The following is a 24,873-nucleotide window of genomic DNA, read 5'->3' as shown; positions in this document are numbered from 1 at the left end:
GGTAGCCCAGAAATTCCTGCTCGGCCAGTCCATCGGCAACCTGGGAGGCCCCTGGTGGTTTATTAATATGTGGCTCAATCTGCACCTGCATAAGCGCCTTGATTTCAACTTGTTCACACAGCACTTCCCAAGAGATATAGTCGAAAACCATGTGTTGGGTGAAGAGGAATCGGCAACGCGTGCCCCCTTGAACTTTGGCGAAGCTGTCATCGTTCTACCTGGTTCAGGGAGTAATCCGGATCAGATCGGCCGATTCTTCCAGGTTCTGTATGAGGGTTTGGCCAGAGATGAACGACCATGGTTGGCTTATGATGACCCAGATAGCATGCTCCCTCTGTCCTTCAATCCATTTGATGAAGCTCTCGACAGGGACAATGAGGCGATGATGGCAATTGTGACTCCCAGAATCATTCCAGTGAATTTCTTTGGTAGCACAAAAACCTCTCCTCAGACTTATGAATTTTACAATCCATCGGCATTAGCTCGCCAGTTAGCTTTCGGCCAGTTGCCGATTGCACTTCCTTATGCCGATGTGATAAAACCCAGAGAAACCATCAACAACCTCCTTGAGTGGATTCGAGTAGCCCAACTACCACCAAACACCGATACAGATGTAGATCTATCAGAATGGGTTCCGGCTGCTTTTATCACTCAGGCATACAAGTTATGGTGGGCAGAGTGGAAAGAACATCTATTCTGCAGATCGGCCCTTTCATACCGCGGCATGATCGACTCCGAATATGAAGTTCCCGATGACACTGTAAGTAACTCAAACCGATGTTACATTTTCTGAATACTATTTCCATCGATAGCTTACCCTTGTATTCCTTTCGCAGGTTGACAACATCCCCCCATCGGTTAGCAGGAGCGGCAAGCCGATCGACTTGTTTCCATCAGGCCCGATTTCCTCCATCGGCCACAATGCTCCCACCCTGGCTTCCATCGTGCTTCGGGGTGTGCGTCTCAGGAAAGTCACCACCAGGAGAACCCAGACATCACCAACGGTAGCTGCTCCCACTCTGGCGCGGGCTTTCAAGGCAATTTGTCAAATCTTTTCCTTTATGCTGACTATCTTTATATCGGCTATATTTATGCTTATAAACTCTTGTTCGTTATTGCAGCAAACCGGCGTATCGGCGAAAGCCAGGCGTGAAACTGCCGATGCCCCCCAGTCTAGCCAACCAAAGAGAAAAGGCACCACAGGTGCTAAGACTGGAACAAAGCGCTAGAAGGTAGCAACTCCCCCTCCTCCTCCGGTGTCTCCAATTCCGGTGGAGTCTTCTCCTTCTTCTCCAGAAGCCCAGCCACAGCAAGCACCGTCTCCCCAACCTATGCAGGAAGCACCACAGATAGAAGAACCCCAGCAGGAAGGATCTCAAACAGAAGGTACATCAGCTGATGTGGGTGGACAAACAACTGGCCCGGAGGGTCCAATTACACCATCGGCGGTTCTCCCGATTCAGACAACCGTTATTCCACCTCCAGGTAACATACTTTAACAATACCACTGCTGATGAACTTATTCTCATTTAGTCTCATAACCCCTCTTATCTTCTTTCAGTTGATATCGTTCCATCGGCAACCTCAGCCGATCAACCTGTAGTTCCATCGGCATCTTTGGCCGATCAGCCTGCAGCTCCGTCAGCACTTCTCAGTCAAAGACAAGAGATCGCCTTGAAGCAAGTAAGTCACCGTTTACCGTTAGCATTATTTGCCGATTCTCTGAATATGAGCTAACTTTGCTTTCCCTCCCAGGAACAAGATTCTCCCGACAGCCTGTTCTCCTTCGCCATCGATCTCTCTGAAGAAGAAGGTGAAGAAGCAAGCTCTTCTCAGGCAGTCGGCATTACATCGGCAGAGATCAGGGTCAGGCTGGAAGAATTGTCAGCTCTCCTTCACCAGGACACAATGCAATTGGTTGATGACTCCGACCCTACCAAGACCCTGTTCAGAACTCTCAGAGGCCAAATCCCAGCCGATGTCGAAGAAATCCTGTTCCAAGCCGCTCATCTGGAGAGTCGCCAGCTACAGTACCAGAGAGCTTCTCGGCGTCTTGCCGATAGAGCCGCTCAGACTCAACTCTTCAATGAAATGAGGAAAGAGAAGCTCTTGACCGATGAGAAGCACAAGAACATCGGTATCCTGAGATCTTCTGGAGACGCGCTGAAGAAGAAAATATCCGATCTGTCGGCAAGAAGAGAATCCCTGTTGGCGGAGCTCAAGGAAGTGGAGAACGCCCTATCCCAAGCCCAACAGGAAGAGAGCCAATTGCCAGAGACCATCAGGCTTCTTGAGCATGAGCGAAACGCTCATGGTCGCAAGGCACTTCAACTGAAGAAGAAGCTGAAGCCGATAGAAGGTTCTGCCGATGATGACATCAAGGAAATAGAAGCAGCCAACCAAATTCGGCTACGCGCTATATCGGCAATCCAGGCGCTGCTTAATACATAGAGTTTCCATTGGCTTTATATTCGTGCTTTCCTGCTTCCTCAGCTTTTAGTCTAGCCGATAGGACTGTTATCGGCACCTAAACTTTTGAAACACCAAGTCTTGTCCCCAAACATTTGGATCCAGCCGATAGGAGTGTTATCGGCACTTAAACTTCTATGCATCGACCCATATACTGGGGTAGTACTTCTTTAAATATTTGCCGTTTAATGCTCTGGGAAATTCAACTCCTTCGAGGGTTTCTAGAATGTAGGCATTACCAGGAGCCGATCGACTTATCCGATAAGGACCCTCCCAATTAGGAGACCACTTTCCAAACTTCGAACCTTTAGTCCCAATTGGTAGAATTAATTTCCATACCAAATCCCCATCGGCAAACTCTTTAGCCTTCACTTTCTTATCATACCATCTAGCAACTCTCTTCTTATTTTCTTCTATACTCATTAAAGCTTTTAACCGATGCCCTGCTAGATCATCCAATTCATCGGTCATTAAAGTGGCATAATCGTCGGCAGTTAATTGATCTTGAAAAGATAATCGCCTAGATCCAGCCTTAATTTCCCAAGGCAACACCGCATCTTGTCCATACACCAATTGATAGGGTGACACCTTGGTTGATCCATGACAAGCCATCCGATAAGACCACAATGCTTCATTTAATAATGTATGCCACCGCTTAGGATTTTCTTCAATCTTTCGTTTAATAAGCTTGATAATTCCTTTGTTAGACGCTTCAGCCTGCCCATTGGCTTGAGCATAATAAGGAGAAGAATTCAACACTTTAATCCCCATACCGACTGCGAATTCATCGAACTCCCCCGATGTGAACATGGTGCCCTGATCGGTAGTAATCGTTTGGGGAATCCCAAATCGGTAAATAATATGCTCCTTCACAAAATCAATCATATTGGCCGATGTGACTTTCTTCAAAGGAATAACTTCAACCCACTTAGTGAAATAATCAGTGGCAACTAGAATGAACTTATGCCCTTTGCTAGATGGTGGATAAATCTGGCCGATCAGATCGATGGCCCATCCCCGGAACGGCCAAGGCTTTATTATAGGATTCATAGCCGATGCGGGTGCTCTCTGGATATTACCAAACTTTTGACAACCTTGACATCCCTTGAAATATTTAAAACAATCCTCAAGTATGGTCGGCCAAAAATATCCATTCCTTCGAATCATCCACTTCATCTTAAAAGCTGACTGATGCGCTCCACACACTCCTTCATGGATTTCCCCCATCAAACTTCTAGCTTCATCATCACCCAAGCATTGGAGAAGAATTCCGTCGATAGTTCGATAATACAATTCATCTTCAAGAAGCACATACTTGGTTGCTTAAAATCGAACCCGTCTTTCAACTTTTTTGGATGGATCTTTTAGATAATCAATAATTTCTTTCCTCCAATCATCGGCACCGATTGCCGATATTGCATTAATCATTGGCTGATATCCCGAAGCATGGTGAGCTAACCGATTGGCGTCTTCATTATGCAATCGGGGAACATGCTCTAATCGGAAATCCTTGAATTCCTTTAACAGTTGCATACTTCTCTCGAAATAAGTTATGAGAACTTCACTTCGGCATTCATAGCTCCCGGCCAATTGATTTATAACCAACATAGAATCCCCAAAGATCTGAACAGCATCAGCACAAACTTCTCTTAACAACTCCAATCCCTTGATCAGAGCCTGATACTCAGCCTGATTATTTGTTGATGTGGCAACAATCGGCAAGGAAAACTCATACTTCCTCCCCTTAGGGAAAACTAATACAATGCTGATTCCTGCCCCCCGGTCACAGGTAGATCCATCAAAGAAGAGTGTCCAGGGTACAATTTCCAAGGTTTCCACCACACCGCAATGCTGAGTCACAAAATCGGCCATAATCTGCCCTTTGACTGCCTTGGCCGATTCGTAACGCAAATCGAACTCCGACAGCGCTAAAATCCATTTACTGATCCTACCACTCATAATCGGCATAGATAGCATGTACGGGACCACTTTATCTTTGCAAACAACAGTGCATTCGGCCGATAACAGGTAATGTCTCAGCTTGATACATGAAAAATATAAGCATAGGCATAGTTTCTCAATGGCCGAATACCTGGTTTCAGCATCAATCAACCTCCTACTCAAGTAGTAAATTACCCTTTCTTTTCCTTCAAATTCTTGAACTAAAGCTGAACCGATAACCGATCCATCGGCAGACAAATACAATCTGAAGGGCTTTCCTTGTTGAGGTGGAACCAGAACTGGAGGATTTACTAGATATTTCTTTATTTCATCCAGAGCCAACTGCTGTTCTTCTCCCCAAATAAATTCTTGATCGGCTTTCAATTTAAGAAGAGGACTGAAAGCACGAATCTTACCAGACAGATTAGATATAAATCTCCTGATAAAGTTTACCTTGCCGATCAAGGACTGGAGCTCTGTCTTGTTGGTAGGGGCCACTATTTTATTGATGGCATCAATGGATCTTCGACTAATTTCAATACCCCTTTGATGTACCATGAAACCAAGAAACTGCCCTGCCGATACACCAAATGCACACTTGTTGGGATTCATCTTTAATCCATGCTTCCTTGTGCACTCTAACACTTTTTGTAAATCGGCAAGATGCTTTGAGAAATCTCCAGACTTGACCACCACATCATCAATATAAATCTCTACGAGCTTGCCGATGAATTCATGAAATATAAAATTCATAGCCCTTTGATAAGTAGCACCAGCATTCTTCAACCCAAAGGTCATGACTATCCATTCAAATAACCCAACATGACCAGGACACCTGAATGCGGTTTTTGGAATATCCTCCTCTGCCATAAATATTTGATTGTATCCTGCATTACCATCCATAAAGCTGATGACCCGATGACCAGCCGCAGCATCAACCAGCAGATCGGCGACAGGCATTGGGTATCCATCCATCGGCGTAGCTTTATTGAGATTCCTGAAATCAATGCACACTCGAAGCTTCCCGTTCTTCTTGTAAACCGGAACAACATTGGAAATCCATTCGGCATACCGACACTGCCGAATAAACTTAGCTTCAATAAGTTTGGTGATTTCGGCCTTAATATCAGGTAGAATGTTAGGATTACATCGGCGAGCTGGTTGCTGATGTGGCCAAAATCCAGACTTGATGGGTAACCGATGTTCAACAATTGATCGGTCTAAACCAGGCATCTCGGTATAATCCCAGGCAAAGCAATCTTTATATTCCTTTAACAAACTGGTCAATTGTTGCTTACACTCAGGATCTAATTTAGCACTAATAAAAGTAGGCCTAGGCTTATCACCACTACCTATATCTACTTCTACCAAATTATCAGCCGATGTGAATCCCTGGCCTAATTTTCCATCATCGGTGAATCTATCCATTAAAAACCGTCGTCAGAACCGACTGCTTGGATCGGTGGAATCTCGTAATCGGCAACTTTGAGAAAATCTTTCTCCCAAACTTCTCCTGAAATGCACCTGGTCCGCTCATAAGTATCCGCTTCTGCCGATGCAATGACATAAGAAGAATCTCCCGGGACAATCTCAATCTTGTCACCTACCCACTGAACCAAGCATTGGTGCATTGTAGATGGAATGCAACAATTAGCATGAATCCAATCTCTTCCCAACAATAAGTTGTAAGCACCCTTTCCACTGATCACGAAGAAAGTTGTCGGCAAGGTTTTACTGCCGATGGTCAACTCCACACATATTGCCCCCTTGACCGGAGACACGTTTCCTTCAAAGTCTTTGAGCATCATATCGGTCTTGGTCAAATCCTGATCCCCTTTCCCAAGCTTCCGATATACTGCATACGGCATAATATTAATAGCAGCTCCACCATCAACCAGGATCTTGGTCATCGGCTGCCCATCAACCTTTCCTTTGACGAACAGAGCTTTGAGATGCTGTCTCTCATCATCGGCAGGTTTCTCAAAGATAGCCGTCATCGGATCCAGAGCCAGCTGAGCTATCTGATCAGAAAATTCCAACTCATCATCACCGGATGGTGCAAGAAACTCCATCGGCAACATAAAGACCATGTTGACTCCTGCCGATGAACCTTCCCTCTTAGTGTCTGATGGCTGCTGACTCCCAGAGTTCTCGCCCTTGCTTAGCTCCTCTTGCCTTTCACGTTGCAATCTCCTTTTCTGTGTCTTGGTTAATCCTTCAGGACACCATGGAGGAAGCGGCTTTTGCCTTGCTGCCGGGCGTTGGTTCTCCCTTGACTCCATACGATACGTGTTAGCATCTCTGCAAAATATGAACTCATCGGGAACCCGCGCATTAGCCATCTCCTCGAGCTCTTCCTGGTTCCTGGGAAAATACTGGACACGGTCACCAAGCCTATCGTGCACGATAAGCCTGCCCCCAAGCCGATCATGAACTGACGCCCTTCCTCTGATTGGCCCATTAAATCGCCGATCATCATCATGATAACGCCGATCGGTCCTATCGTACCGATCATAACCGTTGCACTCAGGGCAGTCTCTGACAGTAGGTAGCTTGATATTCTCCTCCCAACAATGGATGAAGAACGAACAATTCCAATGATCTCTGTGTCGATTCCACTCCTGTCGGCGTCTTTCTTCTTCCCGTCGATAATCTTCTTGCTGGCGCCGATACCGATCCTCTCGTTGTTGCCAATTTTCTCGAGGCCTTCTATGAGTTATAACGATACCGGACCGAGGAGGCCTTCCTGAGCTAGTTCCTTCCTGAACCAAGCCCTTACTTCTTGCATCGGCAGTAGTAACTTGATGCTGAGGATCTACCGATGCACTCTTCTCAGCTGTTTCTAATGTTAAGACCTTAGCCTTCCCCTTAGCATCCAACATGTTTGTCGGGAAAGGATGTTGGTCTATCTTCATCGGCTTCTGGGCCTTGGAACTGTCAAACTTGATTCTCCCAGACTCTATAGCCGATTGCAGCTGCTGTCTGAATACTTTGCACTCGTTGGTATCATGGGAAGTTGCATTATGCCACTTGCAATATCTCATCCTCTTTAACTCCTCTGCCGATGGGATCACATGATTAGGTGACAGTTTGATCTGACCTTCCTGAAGTAGAAAGTCAAATATCCTATCGGCTTTAGCGGTGTCAAAAGCAAACTTCTCTGGTTCCTTCTGCCCAAAAGGGCAAGACATCGGCTTCTTGTTTTTTACCCACTCTGCCAAGCCGATTACTGGTTCTTCATCAGAATCTGAGCTTGTTGCTTCATCGACAAATGACACTTTCTTATTCCATGCTCTTTTGGGCTCGAAAGGCTTGATGTTTTGATCAGAAATCCTCTGCACCAAATGACTCAAACTTTCGAACTCCTGAGAGGCATACTTATCCCTGATATGTGGCAACAAACCCTGGAAAGCCAAATCGGCTAGCTGCCGATCATCCAGAACCAAGCTATAGCATTTATTCTTGACCTCTCGTATCCTCTGCACAAAACCCTCAACCGACTCATCATTACGTTGCCTCAACTTGACCAAGTCGGTGATCTTCTTCTCATGAACCCCCGAAAAGAAGTATTTGTGGAATTGTTTCTCCAGATCGGCCCAAGTAATTACTGAGTTGGGAGGTAATGATATGAACCAAGTAAAGGCCGATCCAGACAATGATGATGAAAATCGACGAACCCTCAATTCGTCCCTGTTACCAGCCTCTCCACATTGAATGATGAACCTGTTGACATGCTCCATGGTTGACGTGTCGTCCTGCCCGGAAAACTTGGTAAAATCCGGTACCTTGTACCGATGTGGAAGCGGGATCAAATCATACACGGGAGGATACGGTGTCCGATAAGAGTAAGTGTTGACTTTGGGTTTTATCCCAAATTGTTCCCTCATTACTTCAGCAATCTTATCGGCCCAATATGCATCGGCATCCTGCCGATGAGGTGGCTGCGGATCTGGCGCTTGGTGGCGAACCTCCACATGTCTGTTCGGGACGTGATCTACATGGAACATTGGATTGATTACCTGCCCTCCAATCTGCGGACCACCAAACTGCTGCCCACCGATTTGCTGTCCCCCGAGTTGCTGTCCGAAATTCATTGGCTGGTTGGGAATCCCCTGACCTTGGAACCCGGGATAGACCTGTCCTTGCTGGAACCCTGTAGTCTGATAACTCTGCTGGGGCGATTGTGGAAAGACTTGCTGTCCAAACCATCCATTATTAGCGTTCATCGGCATAGGTGCTGCCGATGATTGGTAATTGGGTATCATCATTGAATTGACATACCCCGACTGTGCCATAGACCTCTGTTGCATCAGCATTGAATCTGCCGATGCATTAGGCATTTGGAACATTGAATCTTGAGGATTTCCAGTGTGAGGCCTTGCAGTGGTAGTTGTGGTATACCGAGGACTCTGGTTCACCGGCGCATTGGGAGGCGCCGATGTGATAGGAGTCTTGCCCCTCATGTCAGTTATTTGTGATGTTCCTGGTGTCAACTCTGGAGGCATACCGTAACCCCACCAGTTGGGAGGAGGAGTCAACCCTGACATTGCCGATGCCAACATATCTGTTGTCAGTTTATGCTGCCCAATTGAAGTCTGTGGGTTGGTTGTCATCGGCATAGATAGTGCACCAGTAGCTCCCGATGTATTTGGAGGGACGGCAGATTGTGCACTTGCAGCCGTCAAAGCATCCGACGGAGCCGTAACCTCTGGTGCCGTTGGCTGATGATGAGAGGGGCCCACATAATCTGGTGGGATTTGTCCTTCCTTGAAAGTTCTTGCCACGGCATTGAAAACCGTATTAGACAGTACACCGGCTTGGTTGATCAAAGCTCGGTTGATAGCATTGTCAACCATATCTTGAAGCTTGCCAGGATTGGCGTCGAAGGTAACCTGTCGTGGTGCCGGCAGTGCATCTTTCTGGACCACTTCGCCGCTCCTGTTTATGCTGAAAGACCTCAGGCATTGCTGCTTGAACTCTTCCATGGCTTGGGCAATAGCTTGCTTCTGCTCATCCTTGAGATTGGCCTCCGTCACGGGGATGACGTTCTCCTGATCGAGGTCAGAGATCGACATGTTGATCTTGATCTTGAATCTGGTCCCACTGGGCGTGCCAAAAGATGTGTTGATGCAAAACTGATCTGCAAACACAAAGGGCTAATACCCGATTCAAACGTTAAGGCGTGCCAGCCGATTTGACCTTACTATCGGCAAAGGTGATAACTCGAATACTTTAGTCCTGACAACAGCGATGCGCCCGGATGTCACGGCTAAGAGGTACTCACGCGGAACTTGAGAACACGCCGAGCTTAAGTCGACGAATTCCTAAGAACTCGTAATAAAAAGGAAAAAGTATGACGAAGTCGTCGAAAAAGTAGATGCTAGAATATGAGTAAAAACGTGTGTTTGATTGATTGATAGATATCTCATTACAAGGCCCTAGGGTCTATATTTATACCCTGCTCAAAGAGCTACAACCAGACACGATTAGAATTCGAATTCCAAACTACACGGAATCCGTATACAAAACGATATAAATAATTAAGGAAATAACAAAACTATCCCCCGTGACAAACTGAAACTCCTCCACACAACGACCGGCAGCTTCCGGACTCCCTCTTTGCATCATCGGCAGATCTTTTGCCATAGTCATCGGCAGACTTTCTTATCCAGTCATCGGCACAGTCATATCACTGCCTGTAGACTTAGTCACGTTCAACTTCTCCTTCATCGGCAACCATCCTCATCGGCAACTCACCTTGTAAACATCGTACTGCCACCTTATCCTGCCATCCTAGACACGTACACAAAAACGGTGTCAACACATTTGGATAAATTTGAGCCAATCCTAAGCACATTTGTTCAAAATCCAAGACGGGTATTGGTCAAACTTGGTCAAATGACAAACTAAATTACTTAAAATGAAAAAATTTTGAATACCAATTTGTTAGATATCATCAAGATCTAAACTTTTTATATATACAACTTTTCTATTTGAGAAAGTTTAAGTTCACAATACCCACCAATTCTTGAATCTCACACAAACTATATGAAACTACATGTGTCAATTGTGGATTTTGAACTACACCTTCGCAACACTTTGTCAAATGCAAAAATGGTCTATATATTAAATGTAGATTTTGATGAGTGGAACAATATTGGTATTCATGACTTTTCCGTTCGAGACCATCTAGGGTTCCGAAAACCCATGCGTGGCTATGAATTCTATCAAAATTCAAAATTGAGTGGTTCAAACTTTTCCAAAAGAAAAGTTGACCATTAGACAAAATGTAGAACTTGATGTGTGCAACAAACTTTGTATTCATTACTTTTCCATTTGGGACCATATAGGGTTCGGTCAAAGTGTGTGTTTCTAAAAACCAATGCTTTGACTTTGGTCAAACTTGGTCAAATGACCCATTTGATGACTTGAAATGAAAAAAATTTGAATACAGAGTTGTTAGAGATAATTTGATGTAATGGTCAATATTGTTGTAAGCATAAATAAATAAGAAATAGAGAAAAAGTTTTAAAAAATAATTCGATGTAATGGTGAATATCACGTATATTATGATTTTGGAGATAAATGATGATAAATAAACAAAATTTACGTTTAAATATTGCACAAACAAATTTTTGTATCAAAAACATCTGCTTTAAGATATTAAAATTAAATAATACATTTTTGCATTAACAAAATACTAATTATTTTTCATATTTAAGTTTGTTAATATAAGTGATGAAAAGATTTTATGTTTCCAAATTTATTATGTAACCAATTAGACAAAATGAAATGAAACTATTATTTTTTAACAAATTAATACCTATTATTCTATTTACTATGCAGTTAACAACATTAATCTAATTATTGTATGCATAAATAAATAAGAAACTGAAAAATACATTTAGTTCCCGGTTCCTGGCTAGAACCGGGACTAAAGGTATCCTTTAGTCCCGGTTCTAGCAAGGAACCGGGACTAAAGGGTGAACCTTTAGTCCCGGTGCGTAGCACCAACCGGGACTAAAGACCCTTTAGTCCCGGTTGGTGCTACGCACCGGGACTAAAGGTCCCCCTGGGTATTTAACCGAGCAGTCGTCTTCCTCCTGGATCTCGTTGCCCTAATTCTTCATCCGCCGCGCGCCGCTCCTCCCCGCCGTCGCCTCGCCCTCGTCCCCGGCCGAGCGCCGTCGTCTGGAGCCCAGGAGCGTCGCCGCCGCCACTGCAGCCGAGGAGCGCCCCCACCGCCACCGCCACCGAGCCGAGGAGCGCCCCCACCACCACTTCTTCTCCGGCGCCGACGCTTCTTTCTCCGGCGACTGTACCGGCGCCGACGCTTCTTCCTCCTCGCCCTCATCGCCCCCGCGGCCACCTCCTCGCCCTCGTCAGAGCGCCCCCACGGCCGCCTCCTCGCCCTCGTCAGAGCGCCCCCGGCCGTCGCTCTCCTCCCCGGCCAGAGAACTCGCGCCGCCGTCGTCGAGGGTGAGCACGTACACAGAGAAAAAAATGATTATTGATGATGTGTTGTATGAATTATTGATTTGTTGTATGAATGAGATGTGATATGTTGTATGAATGAGATGATTTTATTTGAATGAAAAGAATCTGTTCCCAAACGCATGACAAAAATCATTTTAGTGAATTTTATTTGAATCAAAACTATAATTTAAACTATGAATCTGTTGTGGCCCAAATGCATGATAAAAATCATTTCAGTGAATTTTATTTGAATCAAAACTATGAATCGGTTCCCAAACGCAGGCCCACGAGAAATACGTACCTCTCGCCAAAACGTACTCCTACATCTACAGTTGTTGTAAGCCGATCAACGAACCACATGCGCTCACGAAACGTACACTTTTTAAAAATCAAACAATTCAAAATTTTTATGACATTTCTATAAAAGATATAAATATTATTAGATTAATTATTTATATATTTTTATACTATAAATTTACTTGAGACAATTAAAAACCTTGTTGTGTATAGTTGAACTTGAATATCCAGTGTTGTAATTAGTTAGTAGGGATAGATATTGAGATGAGATGTATAATTTCTATTTTATAATTTATCTTTTGTATTATATAATTTATATGATATAATTTATCCTATGTTGTAATTAGTTAGTAGGGATAGATATTCAGATGAGATGTATAATTTCTATTTTATAATTTATCTTTTGTATTATATAATTTATATGATATAATTTATCCTATGTTGTAATTAGTTAGTAGGGATAGATATTGAGATGAGATGTATAATTTCTATTTTATAATTTATTTTTTGTATTATATAATTTATATGATATAATTTATCATGTGTTGTAATTAGTTTGTGGGGATAGATATTGAGATGAGATGTATAATTTCTATTTTATAATTTATCTTTTGTATTATATAATTTATATGATATAATTTATCCTATGTTGTAATTAGTTTGTGGGGATAGATATTGAGATGAGATGTATAATTTCTATTTTATAATTTATCTTTTGTATTATATAATTTATATGATATAATTTATCATGTGTTGTAATTAGTTTGTGGGGATAGATATTGAGATGAGATGTATAATTTCTATTTTATAATTTATCTTTTGTATTATATAATTTATATGATATAATTTATCATGTGTTGTAATTAGTTTGTGGGGATAGATATTGAGATGAGATGTATAATTTCTATTTTATAATTTATCTTTTGTATTATATAATTTATATGATATAATTTATCATGTGTTGTAATTAGTTAGTAGGGATAGATATTGAGATGAGATGTATAATTTCTATTTTATAATTTATCTTTTGTATTATATAATTTATATAATATAATTTATCATGTGTTGTAATTAGTTTGTGGGGATAGATATTGAGATGAGATGTATAATTTCTATTTTATAATTTATCTTTTGTATTATATAATTTATATGATATAATTTATCATGTGTTGTAATTAGTTTGTGGGGATAGATATTGAGATGAGATGTATAATTTTTATTTTATAGTTTATCTTTTGTATTATATAATTTATATGATATAATTTATCATGTGTTGTAATTAGTTTGTGGGGATAGATATTGAGATGAGATGTATAATTTGTATTTTATAATTTATCTTTTGTATTATATAATTTATATGATATAATTTATCCTATGTTGTAATTAGTTAGTAGGGATAGATATTGAGATGAGATGTATAATTTGTATTTTATAATTTATCTTTTGTATTATATAATTTATATGATATAATTTATCTTAGTTGTTGTATCGAATATTGTCTAAGTTTTAACACTTGATTAAATTTGCAGAAATGGCCAATCCGAATGACAACATGGATGATGCAATGATGGACCTAATCAACAGCGGTGCCAATCCAGATCCCCAAGGCGAAGATGATGGGAGTCAGTACTTTGTTGATTATGAAGAACTTATGGGAGACAATCCTGATCAGGTCTATCTACAATCTAGTATATATGTATATATATGAAATTAAAATAAATGACATTTATACTAATATATTTATACTTGTTTGTGTAGCCCTCTAAATCGGTGACAACTTCTGAGAAGAGTAGAAAAGTGCGCGGCCCGAAGAAGCCGTTGGAGGGTCGGTACATTCTGTCGGAATTCGATGAGGGTACAGGACAAGTACTTGGAGCTAATTCTAAAAAATTTGTTGCGCACTGTGGCTACCTTATAAGGGACAGGCTCCCGGTCAGTGCTCGTGAATGGAGGCAACGGAAAGATAACCCTAATATTAGTTTTGTCTCAGATCGTGACAAGGAATTGATTTGGCAAGATATCCTTCAACATTTCACGCTCGATACACAGGATGAAGCTTTGAAGGAGAAGGTTAAAATCTGGGCTATGCAGATGGCCAAACAATTTTAGGCTTGTAAGAAGACATTATACAAGACTTTTGTTGCATAAGGCCGGACACCAGATTTCACCAACAAGGCCTACGTCAAGTTGAGGCCTTTTTGGGATGAGTTCGTAGAGTTTAAGAACTCAGAAGAGGGTCAGGCACGGATGATCAAGAATCAAGAAAATGCTAAACAAAAGCAATACCACCATCACTTGGGTTCAGGTGGCTACAGGACTGCTATTCCTAAGTGGCAAAAGCTGGAACAGGAGATTCTTGGGAGAGGGATCGAACCAGAATCAATGCACTGGCCCGAGCGCGCCAAGTATTGGTTCTTTGGTCATGGGGGAACCATAGACCTAGAGACCGGAAAGATAGTGTACGGCGAAAAGCTCGAGAGAGTAGGACAGAGAATGGCCTATGCTAGAGGATTAGTTGAAAGCGGCACCTGGCAGCCAAATAGAGAAAAGGATGAGCTGACATACGCCCTGGAGACTGCTGAACATGGTGGGCGAACCAGAGGCTATGGGGAGATATCATGGGAGCATGGCTTCCCTAAAGATAGACCGACTTATAGAAGCCGCCAACGAAAGAAGGAAGAGGAAGCAGAGCGGTTGCATAGGTTGGAGGCAATGGTGATTGAGTCACGCGAAGCAGCTCGTGAAGTGATAGCGCGAGAGAAAGCGCTTGAACAGAGAATGAACGAGGAGATCAAAAGACAAGTGCAGATTACAGTAAGTTCTATACAAGGGCAAACTACATCAGAGCCTAGAGTCAACATTAGCCCCCCCGGTTAGTTGAAAAGTAGTTGCGCTTCCACAGAGATGCCAACTATTCAAGACGACGTGGGGCTGCACTTTCCGGTGGATGACATCACTGAGCCTCTGACAACATGTGAGCTGCACATTCCACAGGGGACTGCCACAGTCATGGTTGCTGTCGCTGTTGTAACTCCTGTCGACCCTACGAGGACACCAAGAATCCATGGGGCGATAATTCCACCTGGATATGCTAGTGTCTCGGTGGATAGAGTTGTCAAAGGCTTCAGTAATGTGCAGCTTGAGATAGAAGGAGGTGATGGAGAGAAGACTCTAGGAGAAGCAGAGAAGACTTTTATTTGTTGGCGCAAGCGCTACATCATTATTCCTGGGGCATCACCTAGTAGTCTACCACCACCTCCTCGTCATGAATCTAATCCTAGGTGCGGATGAAAATTGACTATACATTTGTTCACTAAATTTATTTTGCATTCTCTTAGTTAGCGGTTTACTCATATACCTTTTATTTTCACAGGTGGTCACCGACATGTCATAGTGCTGCGGGTGATGACGAGGGAGTGCAAGACACGGCTGCATCGCCTCGGTCTCCAACGCCACCACCTAGGGCTCCAACACCGCCACCTCGGGCTCCAACACCGCCACCTCAGGCTCCAACACCGCCACCTAGGGCTCCAACGCCACCTAGGGCTCCAACGCCGCCTCCTCGAGCTCCAACACCGCCATCGGCCGCCCCATCGCCTCCACACTTGGCTCCAGCACGAAAGAAGAGGCCGGCCACACAATCAAATGTGTCGGCCGCCCCGCCGCCAAAAAAGAAAGCCTCCGAAAAGAAACAAGCTATCATTCCTAAGAAGCTGTCCTATGAGAAGACAGATAGATGCAGAACTAAATGCTTCTGTAAAATCAGATGTGGATAGTTTCTTCAAGAAACTTAAGACTGAAAGAGAAGCCAAGTGAAACCCTGAGAAGCCGTACCTCTTACTATGGCCAGAAGATCTACGACAAAGGGTTGAGGCTGAACAAAAAAAGAGGCGTGAAGCTCAGAAAGAATCATCATCTTTATCAGACTATGATCGCACTTTAAGAAAATTCATAGAAGAAGAGAAGAAGAAAGAGAAAAGAGCACGCAAGGGTGTAGCACAGCTCGGGGAACAATCAAAGCAATCAGTGCCCCCGCTAGTCATTGGAAATGAATATGGTTCAAACATTGACGTGCTAGACCAGCAGATACCGACAGATTTAAAAATTGAAGAGCTTGAAATTTTTTTTGCGGAAACTGGTCTTAGCTTAGCCCAAATGATAGCGGGGGCACCAATTGAAAGTGCTCCACAAATTGATCATTGGCAGAAGGAATATACATATGGCAAGAGTTTATACAACCCTGCGGCCCTCAGCAAGCTTGGAACACAAATGTACATGCTAAACAAATGGTACATGAAAGCGTGTGCCAGAAAAGCAGATGACTATATTTGTGTCCGAATTAGAAACTATCATTACTTCCGTGGTGATGATATTATTTATGTTCAATTTAATGAGCTACACCAACTATGCCACATGGACGCTCTTGACAAATCTCTAATGAGTTGCTTCTGTCTGTAAGTGATTCTTCCTTTCAATAATGTCTCTGTAACTTATCATGTATATATATAACTAATTATAGAAACCCGCTATACATATGCAGAAACATGATGAGGGACCACAGAGTTAGAAATGACAAGGAGATTGGATTTGTGGATCCAAATGTTGTATTCAAAGACCACAAGACCCCGTATGTTTTATGGAGAACTCAAACGGAGAGAAATCTACGGAGGTTCTTGATCAACCAAAAAGATAAAAGATATATACTCTTTCCCTACAACTTTAAGTAAGTGTCGTTATGGTGTGTACATTCTATTTAACTAATTAATCAGATCAATATGAAGATATATACTAATTTTGCCTACATATGCACACAAATGCAGCTTTCATTGGATACTAATTGTCATTGATCTCTGGCAATGTCAATTGGTAATCTATGACTCATTGAGAAAACCACAGGATGATTACCAAGAAATGATAGATATTATCCAAGGGTAACTCCGATCTCTATATATTAAATTCTGCTCTTTTAACTTGGTAATGGATAATTAATAATGATCATTTTATTGCTAGGGTTTGGGCTGGGTTCGTGCAGAAACACCGTCCAGAGTTGAATGCATCACTTTCAAAGCCCATCTTACTTCAGTGGGTTCTACGGCAGACACCGGGCAACAATTTGTGTGGCTACTATGTGTGCGAGTTTATGACGGTGTATGCCAAAAGAACTAATCTTGAGCACCTAAAAGTATGTAACATGTATATACAATAAGTATATTTCATTTATTTGTTGCTATTTAATAAATCCTATTCATACCTCTAACTTTTTTCTTTAATGTCTATTATAGGAGATGTGGCTGAAGGAGCAGGTGTTGGATGCGGTGCGCCTAAAAGGAATTCAGGAGACAATCGCAGGATTTCTTAACGACCAAGTCCTGGATTCCGGCGGCGAGTGCTACTTCAACCCTCAGGAGCAGATGAAACCAAATAACGATGATCATTTGTACGATGCTTGAGTGGTGGAGATAAATTGTGTTGTAAATACTTTGTCCGTGAAGCATATGTGTAAATATTTTATTATGGACCTATAGATACATATTATTTATATATATATATATAGTGTTTTATAGTATATTTATATGTAATCCTTTAAATTATATAAATTATAGGTGCGCGTTCCATAAACTACCAGCAAACAATACGCATTCGAAAATAACAATAACATAATTGTAAACCCTAAATGGAAAACCAAATGAAAAGAAAAAGAAAAAAGAAAAAAGTCTTTAGTCCCGGTTGGTAGCAACAACCGGGACTAAAAGTGGAGGCCAGGTGGCACACCCTGGCGCACCTTTTAGTCCCGGTTGCTGTTACCAACCGGGACTAAAGGTGGGACATTTAGTCCCGAAACCTTAGCCCCAGTTCCGTAGCCGGGACTAAAGGCGCTTACGGCCCGGGGCTAAAGCCCTTCCCTGTACTAGTGAATGATCTATAGTCTGTCTCTCCAAAAGTACTATGATATAATTTAGCCTATAAGACATAAAGGAATGTTGTAAGTTCATCATTTCTATGCTATCATAAATATAGGATTTTGTTTATAAGGATTTTGTTTATTTTTTAAAACAAATTAATTATAGATTGAGGAAATGGACTCATATGGTCCTCCATTTATAAGGATGCAGTTAGGCTATAAATAATATATGTTTGTCTACGTTTATCCCAATACAAACTTTTTACCTTTGCCATTTGATACCTAAATTTTTGTTTGTTTTACATTGACAAATGACAACACTGGATTGGCACTAGGATATTCGTTGTCGAGAATATTCCTTTTTATACACAGTAGCAGTCAATGTGTTATCATGTGACGCCATGTTTAGTTGTGAAAATTTTTTGGTTTTCGGAACTATAGTACTTTCGTTTTTATTTAACAAATATTGTCTAATCATAAAGTAACTAGACTTAAAAGATTCATCTCGCGATTTACAGGTAAACTGTTCAATTAGTTTTTATTTTCGTCTATATTTAGTTCTCCATGCATGTGCCGCAAGATTTGATGTGACGGAGAATCTTGAAAAGTTTTTAGATTTTGGGGTGAACTAGGCCTTGTTTAGTTCCAAAAAAATTTGTAAAATCGACACTGTAGCACTTTCGTTTGTATTTGACAAATATTGTCCAATCATGGACTAATTAGACTCAAAAGATTCGTCTCGTCAATTTCGACCAAATTGTGTAATTAGTTTTTATTTTCGTCTATATTTAATACTCTATGTATGCGTCTAAAGATTTAATGTGATGGGGAATCTGAAAAATTTTGCAAAATTTTCTAGGAACTAAACAAGGCCTAAACAAGGCCTGAGACCATATTGGTGTCCGAGTTAACAAGCTGTTTGGTTTGCTGGATAAAGCCGTCCACGCTTCGGACGAGCTGGCTCTATTTTTCCAGCGAATTAATTCCAGATAAATCAACTGCAGCCTTAACTACGAAGTGCCGGATGACAATTTTTTTTTTTGTTGCCAGACCAACGGATGACATCGTTCCACACCCCAAACCAAATAGGTTGATAGGTTCGGACTTAGGTTCGGATTTCTCTAAAGCCAATCCATGACGCAATCCAAACATACTATAATAATAAATGTATAAAGGCCCTTAAACTTATATGGATGTGCCATTAGGTTACTCCCTCCGTCCTTAAAAGAATCAATTCCTAAGATCCGTGCCAGTCAAACTTTTTAAAGTTTGACTAACTTTATAAAAAAAAGTAACAACATCTATAATATAAAATACACATTATATAAAAAAAATATTCTATGATGAATCTAATAATACTAATTTGATACTATAAATTTTAGTATTTTTTTCTAGAAATTTGGTCAAAGTTTAAAAAGTTTGACTTAGGACAACTCTAGAAATTGACTCTTTCGTGGACGGAGGGAGTATTAAATTTCCAAATAAGCCACTTAGAGCGTCCCAAATGGGATGAGCAAATCGCCAATCGATTTGAAATCTAAAAACAATAAACAAAGGAGGAGCAGAGAGCATAGACTTTTGAGCACTATTGGGGACGCCTTTATATTATTTATTTGTTGGGAAGGTTGTTTCATCCTACATGGCGACGATATGATATTAGCTTGGATCTCCAGACAATAAATAAAAAAACTACTTAATGTTTTTTTCTATTTTTTTTCAAGATTTATTAATTCGTTTTATTTTGTTTGCAAGTTAATATGATATGGTTTTTGCTTGCATTATTCATACTGTAGCACTTTGTTTTCTGATAGTAGTAGAATAACTTGTTTAATTTTTGTTTTCTTATTCTTCATCAAAGTCCTTCATATGTCCCCTTGAGGCCTTGACCCTTGCTAAATGCTAATGAGCCTCCAGGCCTATATATATAGCCCAGTAGCTCACCAGGTGACCGACGTCGATCTCTGCTTCGTTCGCTTGTCTTGCAGATTCGCAATCACGGCCAGCCGAACCCAGTTCGATCAGCTTCTTGGCCGAGCTTTTGCCCGATGTTGCTGCTGCTGGCCTCTCGATCGCCCGTACCACCGGGCCTCTTGTACGTGTTCGCTCTTGTACATGTACTAGTGGAACCCGCGCGCCATCGCGCGGACGGGTGAGTGAGCAAATTTAGGTTTATATGCAGGTTGTCCATTACAAAACCAAGGATGATACATAGATTCCATACCTGAAATGACAAACTTTCATGTAAAATGCAGACCCTCTCTACACATTAAACCAGTATGTTTATGTAATTTAAGAGTAAACTAACAATGCCACAAGCAATAGTACAAAATAAATACTATCATGTAATAAGAAATAGGAATTGTTGTGTTTTAATATGCATGTCTAAATAAAGAAAATTTCAATCAATAAAACATGTATTGTTTAGGATCAGAGAGCAATAACCACAAACACTGATCCTAGGTATATGAACCAAAAAGAATCTAATCCACCCTAATTGACAGCGTGAGTCAACTAAATTTCATTGGTATAAGGCAAAAGGAAAAGCAGAAACTGCTATATTCATGCAGCTTACAGCATATGTCCTCCAACAACATAATCTTATACTGCATTACCTATTCATGATATTGCACTGCTGATGCATCTTGTGTTGTTCCATAGAAATAGGTTACAATCTTTCCTAATCTTTCCTTACCCAGGATGTCAAACATCTAACCTGAATCCTGCAATGAGCAACCAGGAGCAACCAGCAGTTGACTACTTCTACATGCAGTGTGCAGCTAATCTCCTCCAAGGAGATTTCCAATGTCACACCATTTTGTCGAGCAGCACCCTCAGCAAGCACAATATCAATCGAAGGAACAAGAATTAGGGCCATATAATAAACTGAATCCAGATTTGAGAATACGAGAGCATCGTTATTGAAGACCTTACTCTCTAAAGTATAGGGCAGCGTCACCATGGATGGCTCACAGGAACACACCAAATCGAAGTTGCTGCCTAATAGAAATATTTATTTGAAGACATAATAAATTTTAGCAAACCAAGTTTTTTTGTCACTGTATGCCATTTTCATAACCCTAAAGTTTTAGTACTTTCAACTTTCTGTATATAAACATTGGAACAGAAAGTCAAGAAAAGGAAAAAGTTGCATTCTACATTTTTTTAGCAGGCAGTAGGATAAATATATCTTCCAAATAAGAATATTATATAGCCAACAATATTTATGTCATCGTCACTCAGAGGCACGAACACAAAGCATCTAAAAAATAACCTAAATGCTAACCTCTTACCTTTGTCATGTTGGTAGAGTGTAGCATGCAGTTTCTAATTTATTTATTGTCATCCTGATCCTATGACCTAGGAGGGGAAACCTGAAAAGATGACACCCGATTGCTAAACAGAGAATATTTTAGATACACATATATTTGAACAATGTAGAATTTATAGAAGGGAACAGTGCTCCTTTGCAATGCAAAATATGGGACCTTTTGATAACATTGGAAATGCTTGGAGATTAGACACCGGTTACATTTTGGCGGAACATAAAATGGTCTAGTTCACCATGACTGCAAGATGCTTCTCTGCCTCCTGAAAGAGTAATGTGTAGGGACAGTTAAAGATCTTAGCTGCAACTCTAGCTGCAGCTATAAAATGCAGGTGGTTGGCATGTAGTGGTTTAAACACAAAGGATGCCACAACTGGCATCACAAAGAAAATACAATATCATACAAAGGTGAAAAATACAAACCTACAAACTCAGGGAAAGAAGATTCTGCAAGCCTACTGAGTGTAACCCTCACATAGTACTTGGAGACAACCAAGAGATATCCTGAACAGAGCAAAAATTCAGATTCGATGGACACATATAGAGCAAAATAACTATAACTATAGACCAAACATAAAGCAATACATGGTCAGTGATGCTAAGCTTCAAATCTCCCGCGGCTTTGGCACCTAAAGCTCCTCCCAACAGATTCTTCTCTGTTTCATACTTGTTCTTGAAAAATCCCCACAAGCTGGTCCATTGAACAACCTCCATTGTAACCATCTACTTTAGCAATAGCCTCTTTTTTCCATCACATGACAACAGGAAAAAAGTAGTGATCTTTGAGACAAGGTTGCCTCGAGAGCAATTTCAGAAAACATACAACTGTACCTGAAATTGTGTATCTCTGTGAGGTTTCTATCCTCAAACTGGTGGTAGCCAAAATTGGGAGAGCGCATGGAACCTGATCATAGCCAAAATTATCAGCACAAAATCTAGAGACACCTCTTTAGCTTGTACTGCAGTAATTTTGGCTGAAAGTGCATATGTGACTGTCATAATGATTCATAGTTTTCCAAGATATAGTTTTTTATACAGGCATTTTCTATATAAAGGGTATTCTAGCTCATATGTTGGAGTATGTTGCTTTGTGGCCCACAGGATACTTAATAAAGCAATTTGAATGCATCAGTGCTTAGGTAAACACATGACAACAGCTAAGAATCCACAAAATTATATAATGTCATTCTGATGTGTTGGCTTCCTAAACACAGCATGTCTAATTTGGGGCCTTTTCTAGAGCACTACTGTACTCTTTGTTTATATATATACTTTTACTATTTTCAGTTATGCAATACTAATTACAACATAAATGTCCACAGTGGTACAAATTCTCAGACTAAGAGTATCATAGTCTTTTGCAGATTTGCTCCAGAGTCTTGCTCCTTTCCCTATCTATGTTATAATTTATCATCCAACTCTCTTTAGAGTTAGGTTTTATTTGTTGGTCACAGTCGTTAAATAATAACCGACAATTTGAACTTTGTATCTGAGTATATAGCTTTACCATGGAAATAGCAAAGACTATCTTAGTTACCAGTGGTGTTTTGAACCGAATATATAGCTTTTTTAAACTGGGAGGGGTATTCAAAGTTTGTAAATTAAAACATGTGTGATTTGATTACCACTCAATGAATGCTTGCTAACATACTGTAACCAGATAATTATACAACCTTTCTACATAGTAATATACATAATTTACTGATTCTGTAGCAGTGATATTTTTGTCTCAATAATCAATAATATGTAGCTCCTGCAACAAAGCAAATTGGCAAATAAATATCCTATGATTGTCATCATCGTCAGTACCGCTTTGAGAAGGAGAATTTTGTCGCCATTGATGCCTATACCTTTAAAGAAAACTGACCTACAGGTATATGTGAATTAGCAATTGTTTCATAAATCTTCTATTTCAATTCAGCCATTCAAAGTAAGTTGCATAGCATGAGGGGAAAAAGAGTAATCACCGCACTGCAAGGATTCCAAACCTGGAGAGGCGTTGAGTAGGAATAGGAGGGGTCGGAGCAAGCTGACGGCACCAGGGGGTCCCGTGCTTGTGCACGGTCCAAGCGTGGGCTGCATAGCACGTACGACCCAGCGTCAGCAAGGCGCCGAACCTCTGGTGTGCCAGCTGCCGGGTGCTAGGGCAAGCGCCCGTTGCTAGGATTCACCCACGTGGAGGGGGAGGGAGAGGAAGGAGAAGTGGAAACAGTGGGGAAGAGAAGAGAAGAGAGTTCCAGGGGGAGAGCGGCTGCCGGGACCGGGCGAGTAGAGGAGGCGACGGTGAAGGACGGGGCGGCGGCGTGGGTCTGGAAGTGGCAGGTAGGGTTTCAGCAACGTGGCCGGGGGCGACGAACCGATGCACCGGCGCAAGACCCGGCGAGGGCCGCCATCGCCCTGCCCTTGCAGTGCGAGGAGGGAGGGGTGTGGAGGAGGATGAGGGTGGCCGCCGCCGCACCGAGAACTGGCCACCACCGAGGTCGCCTCGCCCCATCGCCTCGGTCGCGTGGGAAGAGACGGAGGGAGCGAAGAGGTTAGAGAGGATGGGGAGAGAAGTTTCCTGAAGTCCTGAAGTAGAAGCAGAAGCTCTTGTATATATTTGATGGACCGGATTCAGTTGAGAAGCTGCAGAAGCTAGCGAAATCAACGGAGAGCGACGAGGATCTGCAAGAAGCGGATTCGAACCGAAGCGGCTTCAAACGATCATAGCCACACGATTCTAGATCGGACGGCCGCGGTAATTTTGGGTGACGTGGACCCTGCTTTTCCTCTTGGAAGCTGTCGGATGGTTTAGGGGAGAACACCTCCTTTAGTGCTTCTGACCGTATAAAAGTCTGTTTGGTTGGAGCTGTAAAAGTTTAACAGATATTATAGTATTTTCGTTTTATTTGACAATTAATGTTTAATCATAGACAAATTAGGTTTAAGAGATTCGTCTCATAAATTATTCTTTAGCTATGTTTTTAGTTTCGTAAATAGTCTATATTTAGTACTCTATATGTGTCAAACGTTCGATGTGATCGGAGTTAAAGTTTACCGGGATGGCTTTGGCCCTTAATTAGCTTGCAGCTTGCATGCTTCTGTTCTTGCTTTGGATCGAAGATATAATTAGGCAGAGTGGTCAAAGAACTGGTTAGGTCTAACACAATAAAAGGAGCTTTAGATATGATTCTATTATGGAGCACCTAGTGATGAAATCATGAGCGACTGCAGCTTTTGGAATAGTATTTATTGGCCAGCACTTGATGCTTTGACAACACTCTCGTCTCTCTTAGTGGGGTAGTGCTACTTGTTGTTCTTGTTTAGTTGCGAAAAATTTGCAAAATAACCACTGTAGTACTTTCGTTTGTATTTGGTAATTATTATCTAATTATTGACTAATTAGGCTTAAAAGATTTGTCTCGCAAAGAATTGTGCAATTAGTTTTTTATCTATATTTAATGCTCTATGTATGTGTCGCAAG

General features: G+C 41.5%; 1 long non-coding RNA gene across 22 annotated transcripts; it reads right to left on the bottom strand.

Annotated features, from left to right (window-relative positions):
* On the bottom strand, positions 19,896–23,974 carry LOC110430026. Of its 22 annotated transcripts, none has more exons than XR_002447199.1 (8): positions 23,378–23,974; positions 23,220–23,277; positions 22,242–22,314; positions 21,996–22,151; positions 21,834–21,914; positions 21,376–21,673; positions 20,799–21,082; positions 19,896–20,202 (listed from the first exon to the last, which is right to left on the bottom strand). It is a non-coding gene; the product is annotated as an uncharacterized LOC110430026 (long non-coding RNA). The 22 variants fall into 22 exon arrangements; XR_002447207.1 differs by having other exon boundaries at positions 21,996–22,133; XR_002447212.1 differs by having other exon boundaries at positions 21,996–22,118.

Source organism: Sorghum bicolor, chromosome 9, assembly GCF_000003195.3.
Source record: "Sorghum bicolor cultivar BTx623 chromosome 9, Sorghum_bicolor_NCBIv3, whole genome shotgun sequence".
NCBI lineage: Eukaryota > Viridiplantae > Streptophyta > Magnoliopsida > Poales > Poaceae > Sorghum > Sorghum bicolor.
This window is presented reverse-complemented; position numbering and strand designations above follow the sequence as displayed.